Genomic DNA, 18989 nt, shown 5'->3' on the forward strand with positions numbered 1-18989 from the left:
TCCTTGATAACCAAGGCGAAGCAATAGATTGAATCACTGCCTGAGTGACTTGTGTCTCAGCAAGTAACAATGCTAGTGACCGTGTCAAGCACCTCTATTTGGGGTGCTTCCGGGTAGGTAAGGTTAGGCCCCATCCTGAACCGCACAGAGGTTCTCAGTCACAGAGTATTTTTGTACCTCTTGTTTTGCAGTAGGTATGTCTTTGCTGGAGCTGGGGTCCCTTCAGTCTTGAACAGTATCCGTAGATACATCATTGTTGTTGGTGACTTAGATTTTCTTCCCCAAGTCACATATCCTCGGACCCCTGGAGCTTGATCACTAGTGACCCTGAGTCATTTGCCTTTAAGCGTAAGTCACTTTAAAAACATAGCGCATTCATTCCTAGAGTGACTATTTTATTGCAAGGTGCAGTCTGTCTGAATGAGAGGAATTAAAGGCTATTGATCAAGCTCTCTGATCTTCATTCCCCTCCTCAATAAATCACAGCTGCTGAGACTGTAGAACAGCTCTGACTTAAACAGTCGCATGTTGGTTGAGAGGGATTCATGTTGACATGACCTCTGTTCATAGCGGCATGGTATGAAGAACTACCCAAGAAGCTGTACACCTCCCTGGCTGCCAACTTACATGCCTTGTGCATCATTAAGCATGGACTAGGCTGAGCCTAGCCCTTTCCCGGCAGCCTTTCCCGAGAGCTGAAGCAGCAGTAGGGACAGCATTTGCTATTCACACCTGGGGCTCTCTGCAGCCCTGAGTTTTACATATCCTTGTTTCTAGCTGATTTTCAGAACGGAGGAAGGCCACAAGGGTGCAGGAAAGCAGAGTTCCCAGGAGTCCAGGAGCGCCTTGGACATCACCAAAGCTGTCTTGATGGGCAGAGTCGTACTTGGGGCTCATGTCCTTGGATTCCTGGTGGGCAGTGTCTGCAGGAGGTTCTCCCTGCAGTTTTACTGTTTTCAGAAAGAGGCCAGATAAGCAGCTATGGTCTCTAGGCTATTAGAAGGAAGGATAGAGGGGGAGATGCATATTTTAAAGCTGCCAGTCTGTTCGTTGAAGTGGTGGTTTTGCCTAAGAGGAACAGCAGCCAGCCCTGGGGAGGAATGGGGTGTATGTACATGATAAAGAAAGGAATTGATTCTCTCATTGGTTAGGTGGGTCCTTGATCAGAACTGAGTTCTGGTTTTGTTTTGCTTTGGTACAAAAGAAGAAATGGCAGCCTAAGTATGCTTTTTCTTTAAAAATAATCTATGAGTTTGCAAAGATAATTAAACAGCTCACAGTTATCGAGCATGTGCTGCACCAAGAGTTGTACTAGAGGCATCATGCATTGTGTTCCCACCCTGCCTGCTGAGTGTGGACGGATAGTACTTCTGGCACTATTTTTAGATTAGGACCCAGGTTCAGAGCACTGTCCAAAGCCACAGCAGCAGACCCAGCATCTCAGCTACAGTCCTTTTTACTCTAAAGATAACATCCCTTCCTCCATGCAGCGCAGCTTCCCACAAACTCCAACATACGTGAACTCTCTCCCCGATGGATTAAGTCTTTATCTGTAGACCGCTAATGTCTCCCCCAAAAGTTGAAGAATCAGCATATAAGCTATTGAAAAAATAAAAAAAATTAAGAGAAGCCAGTGAGAAGATTGGTAGGATTCATATATACAAACTTATTTGTGCTTTATATAAATTATGTACAAATTCACACTATATAAAAGTTATATATAAGATGGCACAAAGTTTACTCATGAAAATCTTTGTGTAATTTCTCTCTCCTGGCTTTTTTATCTTACCATGTCATCTTCCGGTGTCTAAAGGTTGGCCCCAACCTGTAGAATGGGAGGCTCCTTTCAATGGTGCTTATACATGGGTTCACACACCGTAAACCATGCAAAACACACAATTCTATGCCCATACTCAACAGAGTCCCCTTCTTTGATGGGTACAAACATGACCGTCGAGGGAGGCCTTGTACCTGCTTACCTGAGGAAAAGGCGAGGCGACCCTGCCTTAGGCACACCTTTGGGAGCTACTTGAGAGGATCTCCTAGAGACAGACTTGGCATCAGAGGCTCAGGAGGGCCTCTATTTGCTGAGTCATCAGGGAATGCTTTCTTTTCTTCCTGCTTTTCTTCCCTGCCTTTTCCTTACATTATGCCTTGTGGGCTGAGAAGACTTGGGCCATCCTGTTCTTACCCTTACGGACTATTTCCCAACTCTGTGAGGCTGGCGTTGTGAGATGGGATTGTCTGAGAACTGAATGTGGTTCCAGCGAGACTGGTTGTTGGCTCATTGGTTCAATTGGTTGGTTCATCCGCATTGTCAGAACTGTTCAACTATTCTGCCAGTTCTGTACTTGGTGCCCAGGTCTTGGCCTAGGCGTTTGCTCTAGAGAAAGTTCATCAAATTAAGTCTCTGTGGTGAAACCCAGATCAGCCACCACTTGGTTTTGTTTCTTTTTTAATTTCATTGTGTGTGTATGAGTGGTTTGCCTGCAGGCTTATCTGTACACCACATGGGTGCCCTGTGACCAAGGAGGCCAGAAGAGGGGGTCGGACACCCTAAAATTAGACTTATGTAACTCTGGTTCTCTGGAGACACAGTCAGTGATCATAACCACTAAGCCATCTCCCCAGCCCTCTATTACCTGTGTTTTTGTAAATAAAGTTTTATTGAGACATACATATACCCATATTATCTGGGCAGCCATGGCAGGCAGAGTAGACCTTAGAGAGACCACAGTGCCTGCTGACTCTAAAATTCTTACTGTCTGGCCTTGCATGCATGGAAAACAATTTCTTTTTCATCTTTCAGGCTAGGAGAAAGAGCCCTAAGGAATGTTGAGTAGGAAATTTCTTCAAAGGGTAGGGTACAGGAGACCCACATGAAACCTACAAACCACTGGGAGAAAAGGCACCAGGAGGGTACATTGCATTGAGCCCCTCTGAGTGCTGTGTTGTAGGGAGAAGTTCTTGTGGGTCCTGGAATAGAGAGGTGAAGGGTTTGTTGGGGCAGCACCAGGGAGAGGCTGTCTTTTAAATTCCTTTGCCCCAGCACACAAAGACAAGAAAACATTAACGACTACAAGGCACAAGGCAGTTCTGTCCTCTCCCTTGCAGAATGTTCCTCAGCCCCCCACCACCACCCCCAGGGTGCTTCTGGGGAAGCCACCAGATAGGTTGCAGCTCCTGCCAACAGAGCAGGCTTGTAAACTTTCTCCCCCTCCTTTGTATGCCTGTGGTGATAAACATAGCCTCTGAAGCATGAGATTTGATTATCCTGTCTTAGTGCTTATAAATACAAATGTGATTAATGGTCATAAAACACAGGTTGACAGTGGAGGGCTAATTCTCAGCAGGGAAGCCCCATGTGGTTCTCGAAGGAAGCCATTGTTCCTCCTAGAGGCCTTATTTACTGGTGAGAACAGGACCTGTCCCCTCCCTGTCCTCACCAATAGTCTTCCCAGCTTCCCCTCAGAGGCCCTTCCTCCTCGATAATTAAAACCAATGAATTGTCTTCTGGAGAGTTACCTGGGGTAAGTACTCGAGGCTCTTGGTCAGGCCATTAATAGTTGAGCATTCTGTAGCAAGGCCTTTAGTTACCTTCTCCATTCCCCGCTTGGGTCTGGTGGGCAGCCTGTGCGTGTTGGGGGGACAGCGCATCCTAAGCCTGGACAATTTGTATTTTACCAGTGATGGGGATAGTCACCGTCTTCCCTCTGTCATTTCGCATTAAGAACCTGCCACTAATAAAACTAATTAATAACTGCTGGCTCGCCGAGGAATCCTTGGACTTCTGAGAGCTGGCAGGCTGCCACCAGCACTTTTGAAAGAAGTGCTTCATCTTTGTCAGGGACAGGATGGATCTTTCTCCACACTTCTAATTGGACAAAGTGCCTTTCAAACTCGCTGGCATTTCAGCGAGAGCAGATAAGGAGTCCGCTGGCTCTCCGGCTGCAGCCGCCTCTCAGCTGCCTCCCAGCTCCAGTGTCGAGCCCTGAGAGACACCTCCACAGAAGATTCTGAACTCTCTCTTCATTAGTGACTGGGACCTCCCCTCTGACCTCTGACCCTGCAGGGCAGGTGTTTCCGGGACCCGCAGGAGGCGGGAGTGTAGCAGACTCACACAGTGAAGGTGAAGGAATGGTTGCTGTCTTGGAAGATCTGCTGGAGGGTGACCTAGGGAAAAGCACTTTAGTTTCTAGAACTCTCCCGAGCCTTTCTGAATCAGAATCTGCAGGGGGTGGTGAGAAATGTGGATTTTTCTAGAAATTTTTCATTAGCATACATTAATTATACATAATAGTGTTTCATTATGAAATTTACATAGACAATAGTAACATATTGTGATCATATCTACTCCCCTTTCCCTTCTCCTTTTTTGGCCCTCTCCCACTGATCTTTGCTTCTTAATTAGTTACTTTCCTTTTGTCTACTTTAAGTCCCTCCATTTTGGTGACACAGTGTGCTTACATGGGGTGGCCTTTGTCAGAGCACTGGTAAGGGCGATTTCCAGAAGCATGGCCAATGCAGCAATAGCATCACCACTGAAGAAAATGTCTCCTCCATGTCTGCACTTTTGACAAGCTTCCTGGTTACTTCTGAGGCTTACTAGAGTCTGAAGCCAGGAGGATAGTCTATCCAAGTGCCTTCGTCCCCTGGAACAGACTGCTCTCCTGTCATGAGACCACATATCTTTTAAGATGACCTCTGCATGCAGGGTCCTGGACTTGGCAACACAAGCCAGGATAAGCTTGCACTCCAATCAAATACAACGTGCATACAGGAGACAACTTAAACTGGGAGTTACATAATTGACTTCAGCAGAGTAACTGTGCGCAGCAGGCTATCCAGAGATGAACATTTCTCCAGCTCCCTGGAGGGACCACGGAAGCTGGCCCTTTCTATTAAAGACTAAGTTATGCACAGTAAGGTTTCTGAGCAGTGGAAGTTAAGCAGTGTGGCTCTAGGGCCCGACAGTGAAGGACATTTAGGAGTTTATGAAGGGTAAGCTAGATGGTTCAGGGAGATCAGAGAGAAGCGGGTGACTGCAGACCACTCCATCTGGGGATGGACTGATCCTGCTGCAGAACAGATGTTACTGATCCTGAGCTTGCAAACTGGAGTGAGCTCAAGAAAGACCTGAAAGGCTAATGCTGAAGGCTGGAACTCGAGCCACCACCAAAACGGAATGGGAGGTAGTTTAAGGCGATTTCAGTGGCTCATCAATAGCATCGTCAACAATTGACCCATAACAGGAGGTTTTTACCTGAATGTGAGCCAAGGGAGGGAGTTATCAGTGACTGACAAATCTTAATTTCTAGTGCGGGGAACCAGTGAGACAGTGAGGCCATTAATATAGTTCAGGGTCCATCATCGGGCTTTCTCAACGTCAAGTGCCACAAGAGCCATCACGTAGATGAGAGCTGGCAGAGAAGCTAGGAGAAAGGAGGAGGCTGTCTCAGCTTTTTTACACTAGAGGAGGTCAGAGTCACTAGGGATCCAGCTGGTCTGGTTGCCTAAATTCATTTCTTGTCCTTCTTTTGAGCATTAATACTCAAAGGGAGGGGAGGAAGATGGGATCAACAGGACTGGAGGCTAGGAACAGTACAGCTTGCTGCAGTGGCCCAGTGAAGCTACAGGGTCAGCAGCTAACCCCTTCAGATTTCAACAATATGCCAAGGCTTCATTTACAGAGAGACCAAATGTAAGAGTTCCCAGCTATAAGGCAGAGGACCAGCTGGATGGATGGTTTTGTCACCTGCATTCATTGGCTATAGGTAGCTGCTGCTGCACATCCCACACCTCTACCTCCTTGCAAAGTACCTGGATAATAGGGCCTGGAGACGGGGATTGACTGTGTTATTTGATTCAGTGAGCCTTTATTGTGTGGCTGGCTGTGTGACACATGCTTTCCTGTGTCCTGAGACTATAAAATAAATAAAACAAACTTCCTGCTTGCGAAGAACTCTGGGTATAGTCAGGGGTGTAGATGAATTAAAATGGGATGTTGCAGGCACCAAAGCAGAGCCATTTTCTGGGCATGGGGGTACCTCAGGGCAGGATGCTATTACTTGTAAGGAGACAGAGAGTTGTTTAGAGGGAGCATGGCAGGAGCCAAGGGCGGCTCCCTAAAGGTGGCAATGTGGTTCATGAAGTCTGGGAGGACGGCTGGGCACATTTCTATCATGAGAAGGAAGTGGAGGCCAGGCTGTGGCAGAGCCCAGGTTTTCTTCTGAGAAAGGCTGTGTGTTTGTTGGCTGCTGTGACTGGGGAGAACTGTGGCTGCAAACACTGCTCGTGTGTTTTAACTTGAGGAATGAGGAAATGGTGCCGATTCGGAAGCACAGCAGAATGCAGGTAACAGGTGTGTGGCTGACTCCAACTGTTCTTGGGTGCGCATGTGAGTTACGTGGACCGGAGAACTGGGCCTCACCAGAGACGTTCCCAGCAGTTCCACCCCAGATAAGAGGGAAAACATTGTCTTGGGGCAATGCTATGTGAGTAGGGGAGTCCTCTCTGGCTCTGGGTATTCCTGTGATAGACAAGGCTAAACAAAATATGTACATCTAACAATGTTGTGGGGAGCAGAGGCATGGGAGGGGAGACCCGAGGTTCTTGGATATCCAATTTAATTAATTTGGAAGGCCAGAAGTATGTGTGGTAAGTACATATCCTATGTGTGCATACATGTATTCATATGCATGTGTTTGCACTTATGAGGGCAGAGGCCAGAGGCCAGGGGTTAATAATCACTCTTTACCATAGTTTGTTGGAGTAGTCTTTTGATGAACACAGAGCTTGCCAATTTGAGCTGGTTTAGTTGGCCACATAGCTGCAGAGATCATGTATCTTGACCTCCTCAGTGCTGGGGATTACAGGTGGGTGCTGCCACACCTGGAGATCCATCTTGGGTCCTTGAGTTTGTACAGAAGCCACCTTACCAACTGTGTCCTCTTCCCAAGACCTTGGCAGAATTTTTGTTGAGCATTTACTCTGGAAAAAGGAAGGACTGGGCGCTGTTCATAGGGAAGAAATTCTTCATGTTCTGTGCTATTAAAAGATGTGTTGATCATCAATATACACGAGAAGAAACAGCATGTGGAAACTGTTTCTGGGAATGGGGGGTGGGGGGTAAATAAATGTCTCTACCGGGAGGCTGAGAAAGGGCAGGACCTTTAGCTGCCTCCTGCCAGCCTACAAGGCTCTCTTCTGTTCTTTATTTATTAAAGTGAAACAATTTTAGATGTGCAGAGCAGACACACAGCTAGGACTAAGAGGTCCTGTGTATCCGTAACCAGCTCCCCAATGAAGGTGACATTCTCATTACCACAGGTACAGAAATAAGAAATTAACACTGTCCCAAAGCTGCCACATGAATTATAGAACTATATCAGATTTCTCTTACCTTCACAGTCCTTCTCTGTTCTAGGATTCTAGATTTTCTTTGAGACAGGGTTTCTCTGTGTAACAGTCCTAGCGGTCCTGGAACTAGCTCTTGCAGACCAGGCTGGCCTCGAACTCACAGAGATTCACCTGCCTCTGCCTCCCAAGTGCTGGGATTAAAGGCGTGCGGCACCACTGCCCAGCTCTGTTCTAGAAATTAATCCATGATTCCATGTTGCTTTCAGTTTGGTTTACCTCCTTTGTCACTTCCAACCTAGGACAGTCCCTGGGCTTTCTTTGTTTTTATAATCCCCCCTCCCACCCCCATGAAGAGTACTAGCCAGGTACCTAAGAGAATGTAATCAATTTTCTGGTACTTTCTCCTGGCTAATAGAGCCCGTGGCTAGTTTTAGAAACACCGTTGGGATGGAATGCCCTCCCTAACTCATCATGTCATCAGTGCCTTGTGTCAGGGAATCAACTCACCCCATTTCTGGTGCCATAAATTTGAGCACCTATTCAATGGTGTATTTGTGTGAGCTATCCCCTATGAAGTCATTGTTTGACCTCGTGATCAGACATTTTTGTGGGTGTCACATCAAGGCTTGCTTCCTCCAAACTTGTGTATGGCCCCCTTGTCCTCTGATCCACTCCACCCCTGAGTAACCCTCTGGGAAACCCTACGGAGTGCAGGAAGGAAGGCCTGAAGGTAGTTTTACTTGGCACTTCTGAGTGGTGTGGCCTCAAGCCAGGGACATGAGTTCTCTGTGCCTCAGTTTCCTTAATGTGGTCAAGGTCAAATTAGTCAGAGTCTCTCAGCTCTAAAATTCTGGATTCTGTGGTGAGATTTCCCTAGGCTAAGACTTTACCCCTTATGAGGAAAAATAAATTGTAGTAGTAGAAAGAGAACAGATAGAAAGAATTGTCTGGGTCTTATAGACCTTGGAGTCTTTGATAAATGAGGCATCTGATAAGGGAGGTTTGAATCCGTTTGATGAATGAGAAATAAATTGGTGTTTTCAGTGTCTGACAAAAGGATCACGTCTAATTAGATTAGAATGGTGTTGCACTGGGCAAGCTCTTTATGCTTGGAGACCTTTGCCCTTTGGAGCGGGTTCACGAGATCGGATTGCCTTTAGCTATCCAAGCTCAGGCATCTTCCAGCCTCCTGGTATTTCTCTCTTTTGGAGTATGCACACATCTCGACCATGCTAGATTCTGGGCAACATCTCAGATTTTACCATATGGCCAGGACGAACATGGAAATGGCTTAGTTTATACCCATGCCTTTGCCAAAGCTAATCCTAGGCCTGCAGAATTCTTCTGTTTTGCTAATGAAAACACGTGTTTTTGCTAATGGGCATATGTCTTAAAAGGTGGCCACCAAGAGCCTGCCTTGACTTTATGCAACCATTCCAGCTTCTTGCTTTGTCCCCATTCCCTGGTCCTTTTTTGATAATTTTTAAAATATATATCATATCAAATAATAATGCATGTATACTTTATATACCTTTTGCCCCTTGAGTGTTTTTCACTGTGTAATTTCCTTTGCCACGACTCTGTGTAATTTGCATCCTTTTAAATATGATAGGAACTAAGGACTGAGGGCGAGGAGTTAGGAATATATGAAGTTCAGAGCTTCAAGGGTTTGCTGTGCAAGCCGGATGACCTGAGTTCGACCCCCAGAACCAATATGAAAAATCTGTGTGCTGTGGAGTGCATCTGTAATCCCAGCACCTGTAATCCCTGTGGCTAGATGAAACGTAGAAACTAGAGACAGCCCAAGGCTCGTGGCCCTGCTAGCCTGGAGTGTGCAGCAAGGTGGAAGAAATGAAGAAATGAGAGACACTGCCCCAACAGGCCAGAAGGCAACGACCTACTCCTGAAAGTTCTCCTCTGGGTCCACATGGAAGGTGACATGTGTGTCTCTGCATACACACATATACACATGATAATAAATTGAAAGTATAAACTAGGTGGTGGTGGCGCACACCTTTAATCCCAGCCCTCGGGGAGGCAGAAACAGGCAGATCTCTGTGAGTTTGAGGCCAGCCGGGTCTACAGAGTGAGATCCAGGACGGGCTCCAAAGCTACAGAGAAATCCTGTCTTAAAAAACCAAAACAAACAAACAAACAAACAAACAAAAAAGTAAATAGATAAATCAGAGGTGATACAAACTAAATGTTTTTCCAAGAGAAGCTTTTAGGAAGGGGCTCTCTAAGGACTTCCTTTTCGGATGGCAAGACTAGCACAGACTCCCAAGGACTCCTGCTGGAACCACATGGTTTGTCACCACCGCCTTCGTGCTCCATTGTGCTATACTTAATGTTATTTCCCCTCTGTGTGTGTGTGTTGCATAATTGACTGACTTTTGTGGATTTTAAAAGTGTTTATGGTGTTTTGGTAGGTAGTATTCTAGGTACTTGGTAGTGTTCTAGGTACCGAGACAGTATTGTTTTAGGTACAGAGTCAGTGTTCTAGGTGCTGAGGTGGTGTTCTAGGTGCTGAGGTAGTATGCTAGGTACTAAGGTGGGGTTCTAGGTATTAAGGTAGTATTCTAGGTGCCAACGTGGTGTTCTAGGTGCTGAGGTATTGTTCTAGGTGCTGGGGTGGTGTGCTAGGTGCTGGGGTGGTGTGCTAGGTACTGAGGTAGTGTGCTAGGTACTGAGGTAGTGTACTAGGTACTGAGGATCAGAAGGGACATGTGGTCAGTTTTGATTGTGTCCTTGATAAGATTGCAGAACCAGATTTCTCAGCATGTCTAGAGATTATAATAAGTGAATCAGGAGACTCTCCCTAAGTGTGGGTGCCACCATTCCATGGACCATGGTCCTAGACTGAGGAAGATGGAGAAAGCAAGCTAGGCGCAGTCATTGCTCTCCAGTGTGACCAGCCCGCTCCTGCTCTGGCAGCCATACCTCCCCAGGACCGTATTTCCTGGAACTGTAGAGCCAGGTAGACCCTTCCTTCTTTAAATTGCATTTGTCAGGCATTTTATCCCAGCAACGAGACAAGTAACCGATGCGGATGGCTAAGGCGTGGTCCTGCTTTCGTTGGCGCTGCCGGTCTAGAAAAGCGTGAACAGGCAAAGTGTCGTCCAGATGCTGCCCAGACCTGTGTGTGGTGGGTGAGGTTAGACGCAGCGAAGACAAACACAGAGATTTTTAACTTTCTCTGGGAGGAAAGAAGTCAAGGACATACATGTTCCGGAGGAACTGTTATCTGCAGTGCACTTTGAAAGGTTGATAAGATGTTAGAAGAAACAAAATGGGTGAAGGGCATGAACGCTAGGGCCATGGGACCCAGAGAACTGTCTGTGGGGTTATGAGCGCTCAGCCATGTAGGACGGTGCACTGCTTAATTAACCTGCACATTAAATCTCAGAAGACCCTTTAGAAGGACAGGCTGCCTAAACTCGACGTAAGCGTGTTTATTTATTTGTTTATTTTTCTTTTCTCTGGATGGCACAGCAGCGGCAATCGGTTGGATAGTAAGACTCAACTTGCAGCCTCGCTCAGACGTGCTGCCTGCGCCTGCTCAGATGTGCTGCCTGCGCCTGCTCACCTTTTAGTCGTATTTTCCCGCCATGCTAGTTTTTTATTTAGAGACAGAGTCTGGTGTGACCAGGCTGGCTCCCAATTTGACTTATAGATGTTGTTTGACCATGAGCATCCGATCCTTTTGCCTCTCACGTACTGCTATTAGAGGTGCGTGCCCTCTTGCCTAGTTTACATGGTGTTGGGGACCTGGGGCTCAAACCCAGGGCTCTATGCATATTAGGCAAGTGCTCTACCAACTGAACCACAGCCCCAACCGTACTAGGCATTTTTAATATGGTAATTATGACTTTATACAGCTTTATCATCTTATCATCATCTTCCCCATATTAAAAAACCAGGTTCAGGGAATCTGAGACGGCTCATCTTTTCTGACCCATGTCTATCTGTTGAATTCTACAGTTACTTCCATATTTAAGAATTATTGTTAGCCCTCTGAAGCAATCTGTATGCTCCTTTGCTATGCTACTCTGAGTATTCACCATGTGTCAGAAATTATGCTAAAGCATAGACTGTCGAACATTTTGGTCTAAGAAGCCTTTGTACCCCCAGAAATCATTGAGGATATTAAAGACCTTTTTGCTTCGGTGAATTATACTCATTGATCCTTGCCATCTTAGGGGTGAAAAGGGAGAACACTGTAAAACGTATATTTATTTTAAAATCAGAAGCCCTTTGGAGCCTAGCATAAATAACATATTGTAATGAAAAAAATTACTGCTTTCCACAACAAAACAGTTAGAAGACTGGCAATTTTTATTTATTTATTTTCTTTGCTTTTGCTGGTATCTTTTATGTGTGGCTCAAAAGAAGGCAGTTGGATGTCCAACCCTGTGGCTCTAATCCCTCTGTTGTGACATAGCACATTCTGTGGTCTCTGCAGAAGTCCACTTCTTATGACAAGGATTATTATTATGGAAATAGTTGTGACCTCGTGGGTTTCCTTGAAGGAGTCTTGAGGACCCCAGGGGACTATGGGCCACACTTGTGGGAAGTGCTCTGATGCCCTTGTTCTCTGTGGAGTGGACAGACTGACGTGCGCAAGGGAGGTGGAAACAGCGTGAAGACTTCTGGTGTGTGTTATTACATGGGCACACATTAGTCTCATAGTAATTGTTGAGACTGCCTTTGCTTAGATTTGAATCCATGCAATTAAGGCGATTATTTGTGTTTGGGTTTCCTTTGTACCTAAACAAAAAGCCTTGTGAGAACATTGAAGAATGGGTAGGAAAGACCACAATGTTTCCATCTCGTTAAAAGAAGTCTCAGGGACTAGGAAATGTAGCTCACTGGTAGAGTACTTGCTTGCCTAGTGTGGTCCAGGTCTTAGGTACAGTTAATAACAACTAAACCAAAGCAAACCAACCAAACCAAAAAATATTTCAGAAGTACTATCATCCTCCTTAGAGGGAGTAAAAGGTGCTTCTTGGTATTGCTTGTTCATTACAAGTAGGCCTCTCTCTCTCTCTCTCTCTCTCTCTCTCTCTCTCTCTCTCTCTCTGTCTCTCTCTCAGTCTGTGTGTGTGTGTGTATGTGTGTGTGTGTGAGAGAGAGGGGGGGGTAAGGAACATATGTGTGCATGGGTGCCTGCCCTGTGCACATGTGCAGAAGCCAGAGGAGGACTGCCCATGTCCTGCCTTGCCGTTCTCTGCCTTATTCCTTTGAGTCAGGGTATCTCGCTGACCCTGGAGCTAGGTAAGCCTCTTGTCTCCTTCCCTCCCACAGAGCTGGTGTTATGGGCATGTGTGTGACCACTGTCGGCTTCTTCATGTGAGTTCTGGGGATCTGAATGCGGGTCCCCATGATAGCAAGCATTCTTCACTGCTGAGCTGTCTCTCCAGCCCAAGTAGGTTGTTTGTCTGTCTTTAGTAACTTAAACTGGTTCACAGGCAGTTTCCCTGTCTAGAGCTGTGCATGTGTGCGCTGAAAAGCATTCTCTTTTGTTGTTTATTTGGGCAGGGTGTGTTATCTCTTCAGAGAACCTTTTAGAGTTCTATTTTAGAGTTGAATTAATCCAAGGATCCCAAAGCTTTTCACCTGACATTTTAGGAACTTTTTATTAGACACAGCACTACATGGTTTCCCAATATCCACGAAACAAATGGATATGAGGATTCTAATAAAACTGATATATTTATCTGTACCCTTCAGCTCATAAAATAGAATTTGATCACTTTCAAATTGTATTTTGAAATATTTAGGGCAGTGTATTGTAAATGTTTTAAAAGTTAACTGGGGGAAAAAAGATGAAAGACTTTTAATTTCCTTGGCCTGGAATATTTCAAGTTAAAAGCTGCTGCATCACATTTCCCTCGCCTTCTGTTGGTTGGTTTGGGATTCTTGGCCTACGAGTGAATATTTTGCAGCACTTTAAAAAGCTCAAAATGTATCTAGCTTTTAAAGTAATAAACCAGATGTATAGCTGAATGAATTCAGAATCAAAGAATTTTGAAAAATCACACATTAGTTCATTGCTCTTTTTTAAAAAAAAATTGTCATTAATAGAGAATCAGAATTTCTTGAATACAATTTCCAATGAAGAATTTGGAAGTTTTTCTTAAGGATCTAATTTTTACAATAGGTAGGGAAACTGGAGAGATGGTTCAGCTGTTAAGAGTGCTTTTTACTCTTGCAGAGGACCCAAGTACATTTCTCAGCGCCTAGAGCTTGCCTCTTAACATTTGCCTGTAGCTACAGCTCCAGGAGATCTGATGCCCTCTACTGGCCTCTGTGAGCACCTGCAGGGATATATATGTACATATGTAGATACAGACAGACAGACAGACACACACACACAAATAAAAATAAATCTAGAAATATTAATGAGGAAGTCTCCTTTCTTCATTCCCTCCTTTCCTCTCTTTGCTTCACTTTCTCCTCTCTTTCTGGCGTCCCTTAAAAAGTACCGTATGCTGCCTCCTTCCCTGCCTCGACTGGCAACACTCAGATGCCCACTGGAATGTCAGAGGAATTGAGTGCTTAGACTGGGGCTAGGTGCTGACAGCCGTATTTCTCACATTGTTGTGAACATGTGTTTAACTTCACATTCGTTTTGGGTTCACTTCTTTGTGGTGTGGCGTTAGTACGGTGATTTATGAAGTTCTTGTTTCAAAACAGGTGCTGGGCTGTGTAGACAGCACATATTCCAGGCATGGTCAAGGATGTGAAAGGCCATTGTGAGGATCCTGCACCTGTGGGTACCACTTAGATAAAAACTCTAGAGCACAGTCCCCACTTCCCTGCCGCTTCCCTGGTCTCTTCATTTTCCTATAGTTGCTCTTGCTCTCGCTTGGCCCACCTACCTTCTCTAGGCACCAAGCCATCCTCTTCTCAGCTGGAGAGAGCCTTGCCTGTAAATGCTGGGGTCCGTATTTAGACAGAGTTCCCTCCCGCAGTCTACAGGAGTCTCCCTATCAACACTAGTAGGGATGATGCATTCACTGCCTTTAACCACCCATGTCCAGTCAAGGCTGACCAATTCTCCTCAACTTTGTTCTCAATTCTGTTCTCTTTGACTTTGCCAACTTCCCTCCTATACCCTATGGGAGCTGACATCCAATAACAGGGCTGAGAAATGCTAAAGAGCCCGGTAACATGTTAACAAGAGGTCAAGATATAAGTGTAGACATTTATATTAAAACCTTTGCATCTCTTTTAATAGCTGTGATTCTGACAACAATAATTCCAGTAGTCATTTTTATTAAATGTTTACTGCACCCTAGATATCATGTTAGACAATTTATATTTATCATCTCATATAAATGAGAGAGGGCTGGAGATGTGGCTTGATTGGTGGAGTGTTCACCTACCATACACAATGCCTCTTTGTAGCACCACATGAGCAGGACATTGGGGGGCGTAGGACTCCAATCCCAGCTCTCAGGAGAGAGAGAAACAAGGATTAGAAGTACAAAGCCATCCTCTGCTACAAGATGAGTTCAAAGCCACCCTGGGCTACATGAGACCCTGTCTATAGATAGACAGACAGACAGACAGACAGATAGATACATAGATAGAAGATGAGAGGGGACATTCTTGTATCAGAGTTGATTTATTAATGGGAGCAGGGTGCAGGCACAGGAAATACCCAACTGTTTTGTTGCTGAGAAGGGGATGCTCAAATGCCTTGCACATCATTGTTGTGCCCGAAGAGCATTAGGCAGCCTTTGTTAAGAAAGAACTAAGATATTTTACCTGGGAATCTGTTCCACACATGCTTAGCCATAAAAGTTTCAAAATCAATGCATATTCTGCTGTTTTCAGAAAAGGCTTGCACATGCTGTAGGCGAGACTGTGTTTTTAGGAAATAGAGGGGCACAGCAAGAGGCTGAAGCTGGTGATCTTGGGATGGGGTCAAGGAGAGCCTAGGCTTGAGCTAAGATAAGAGATCTTGTTGCTAATTAGCCCTTACCATCTCACTGCTACGGTGGCTTTATTGTGTACTTTTAAAATGCCTTTAAATAAAGGCTAGCCTGACTCAGAACAGAAAGTTTGGGGGTTGCTTTGTTTTCATTAGTTGCATAACCTGGACAAGCTTCGGACTTTCCCCGATCCCAAGTCTTGCCATCTTCAGGATGAGAGGATGAAATAAGGCACAACGCCTTGGCCTTTGATTTGCAAAGCCAGTGAGATGCTGTCCTTGGGAGGAGGTTTGGGCTCCTTGCACAGTGGAGGCTGAGCTAGGCAGCCATTGTTCTAGTTCTTACCTTTGAATCTGGCTTTTCAGGACCACGGACACAGCTCTCATTGCACATTCAATTGAAAGTGCTAACTGTACCCACAAGGACCTTTGCCTGATGACCCCTGAGTGATAGACAGGACAAACCCTCACAGTGCAAAGTTGTGTCCTCTAAAGTCCTGTTGTCCAAGGATTGATCTCGTACTATAAAATTGTTGCTTAAGCCATGTAAAATCACAAACATCTTTTAAAAAATAAGAAATAAAAAAGGATACTTCAAAACATGAGCTTTGCAGTCTGGCAGAGTTGGCGTCAAACTTCAGGTTTTTGGCCTGTGAAGCTGTGGGCAAGTTATTTAACCTCTCTGAGCGCAGTTTTCTAAAAATAGTGAGCGCGTCACCTATGAGGACTGTGTATTATGCAGACAGTGGAGGCTTCTGACCCTGATGTCTAGTAACTGCTCAAGAAGTACCAGCTGCCAGTCAATGAGCAGCTCCCTGGAGATAAGATGCAGAGAAGAAATGGCCAGTTGGATGTCCGAGACTGAAACCAGGCTCAAGAGGCCTTGGCGACAGTTCTGGTACGAGAGTACTTGCTAATAAAGACAAATCAAAGTATTAAAACACTTTGACACGAAAGAAAGACGGGAGACTCATGTGAGAAGATGAAGAAGGGGACCAGTAAGAGAAAGGAAAGGGGTTCGGGAGGGGCTGCAGGAAGAGGGAGAGGAATAAGAGCAAAAGAGAACGGCAAAGATGTATGGAAATGCCATAAAACCTCTCACTGTGTATGCTAACTTAAAAAATTAATGGAAAGTAACACGCACTATTATGTATCGCTTAATTATTAATTCTACATTGAAAACATCAGTCGGAGTTGGATTGCAGTGACAGACTGGCTCCAGACATCCACTTGAGTGATATTAATCTGTGGTTGCATTTTGAAGTGGAAAGTAAAATATCATTTCTAATTTGTGTACACCTCCCTCCTCTCTCTCTCCTCTCCTCCTCTCTCCGTCTCTCTCTCTCTCTCTCTCTCTCTCTCTCTCTCTCTCTCTCTCTCTCTCTCTCTCTCTCTCTCTCTCTCTCTCTCTCGTGTGTGTGTCCCTCCCTGTCTCTCTCTCCTTTCTCTTGCTTTCCCTTCCTTCTTGCCAGTGGCACTGGCTGTCGGGAAAGAGAGAAGTCTGTTCCAGCACGTTGGCTGCTCCCGGTTGCCAGTAAGAAATTAAACCTGCTAATCCCTATTAAGAGGCTTCTATCACCAGAGCCTCCAAACAGAGCTGCAGGAGGACAGGTTTGTGAGAACCATCCTATCTCACTGAGCTTACATTCTGCAGAGTGAGCCTCGGAGCCACATCTCATCTTGGATGGAAGGCTGAATGCAAGCCGAGTGCTTGGAGCAGTGGGACGTGACAAATTCTAAAAGCAGACCCCAGCCTCAGCTTCCCAGAGGCCTTTGCACTAGCCTGGGAGGAAAGTGTGTAACCTGCATGTCAGGCTGGGGAACAGGCGTGAGCAGTAGTACAAAGCTGAAGGTAGATGGCATGCGTAGGGAATGGCTGTCACCCTAGGAGATGAGAGAGGTTATATTTGAGCGGCCGAGCAAAAGATGAACTTGGCTTTGGTCGCCGCCACCGCATAAACTAGTTACGGCAGGTGTAAGCAAAAAGAGTCTTGAATGTCATCTGATGTTTTACTTTCACCTGACTTCAAATCCCAGAGCATCCTGCAATATTTTGAACAGGCTATTTTTGTGCCAATCTGGACAATTCACTTTGTAAGTGATGTTCAGGAGGTTCCAGGTCAACAGTTCCCCCATGAGAGGTCAAGGGCAGCCAGCAGTCCATGAAGACCTGCATGGGGCTCTTGGAGTTCTTGTAGGTGTTTCAAAAACTCTAATGCAAACTGTGCATCTGTCTTCCATAAGCTTTTAACTAGTGTAATGGGTCTTTCTTTGGTCTGGGATGGCGTGAGCACAGCAGGGTGACTTGGAGGAGCCTGAGTGGCACTATCCAGGGGCAAAGCTGTGGATACAGGTTGAGACAGGGTCTCAGGAGCCCATGCTGGCCTCCACTCGCCTTGTAGCTGACAGTGACTTTGAAATCAGAGTCCGTTCATTTCTACCTCCCGAAGCCTGGGATTCCAGGTGTGAGTCACCATGCTCTGTGTATTGGATCCTAAGCATTGAACTCAGGACTTCATGCATGACAGGCAAGTGCTCTACCAACCGGGCTACACGCAGTTTGGGACCCATTCTACTATCTCCCAACTATAAAATCCCGAGCCCTTGTAATCTCACCCACTTCTACAATGGGAATGAGGGGCTAGAGAGATAAATCAGTGGATAAGAACACATAGCACTCTTGCAGAAGAATGAGGTCCCAAATCTGGAAGCCCACAAAATTGCTGTATCCCAAGCTCCATGGGAATTTGATATCTGGGGGTTCACCAGGCTCCTGTACTCACACGCATCCCTTGTCCCCCACCCCCCAATTAAAGATAAAAGAATGAATCTTTAAAACAGTAACACTGGAATGATATTAATAGCACTTCCTCCCTCGTAGGACTGAGATGAAGACAGAATCCACATCCAGGGCTGGTAAGAAAGAAGGCTCCTGAGAACCGTTACGGATGTTAAGCCGTCTCATGGAGACGTCATGCTAAATAGCTACATGCGGCCGTGTTTCGGAGCAGTACCCAGAGGAAAGTCAAGCAGCCTCAGATGCTTAGCGGTTAGAGTGTGGCCAGGTTTCTCAAAGGCCTTGCTTGGACCCGGCAGCCATGCAGGCAGCGCAGGTCAACTGCTTTCCTGCTTTCCTCTCCTTCCTCCTCCCCCTCAGTCCGGAATATGTGCCCCTTAGAGGGCTCTCAGACTTACGCTCTGCCTCTGGAGTGTGATTTATCCTGGAAATAGTTCTAACAGAAAATAATAGAAAATTACTTGCCAGGAGAAGAAGCAAATGAGAGACTGTATTTACTTTGGGCGTTTTTCCCATTGTACCGGGTTATATTGCCAAGGAGCTAAAAATAGCAGTGATAAGCAGTCTGCGAATTGGTCCCTCTTGGGGTGACAAGGGTCAACCAAAAGTAGACTCGCTCCTCCAGGGAGCCCCTGGGAGGTCAGCATCATCTGCCTTCACCCTATTTTGGGAGCCCCTCTTGAAGCTTCTCTTGGCTCTTCTCTGTGTCTGCTTCCTCACTCATGACCTGGGTTTCCCTCCCAACTGATCAATTCCTCAGACTTGTCTCGGCAGCCTGTATTAAACCAACCGGTTTTCGATGGCCTCCCACTTTAAATGTGCTATTTATAGCTGCTAATTCATGTTTTCACGATGCTTCATGTCTCAGCTGGTCTTTGTATCACCCTAAGAAGG

The 18989-nt window shown here is 45.8% G+C and overlaps 1 protein-coding gene across 2 annotated transcripts in view; it reads left to right on the forward strand.

Moving 5' to 3' along the window:
- The window catches only part of Rora (RAR related orphan receptor A), a 728880-nt gene that overhangs the window by 34469 nt on the left and 675422 nt on the right, over positions 1-18989 (forward strand). The gene's annotated exons all lie outside the window — the stretch shown is intronic.

The sequence above is a fragment of the Arvicola amphibius genome, chromosome 3 (assembly GCF_903992535.2).
Source record: "Arvicola amphibius chromosome 3, mArvAmp1.2, whole genome shotgun sequence".
NCBI lineage: Eukaryota > Metazoa > Chordata > Mammalia > Rodentia > Cricetidae > Arvicola > Arvicola amphibius.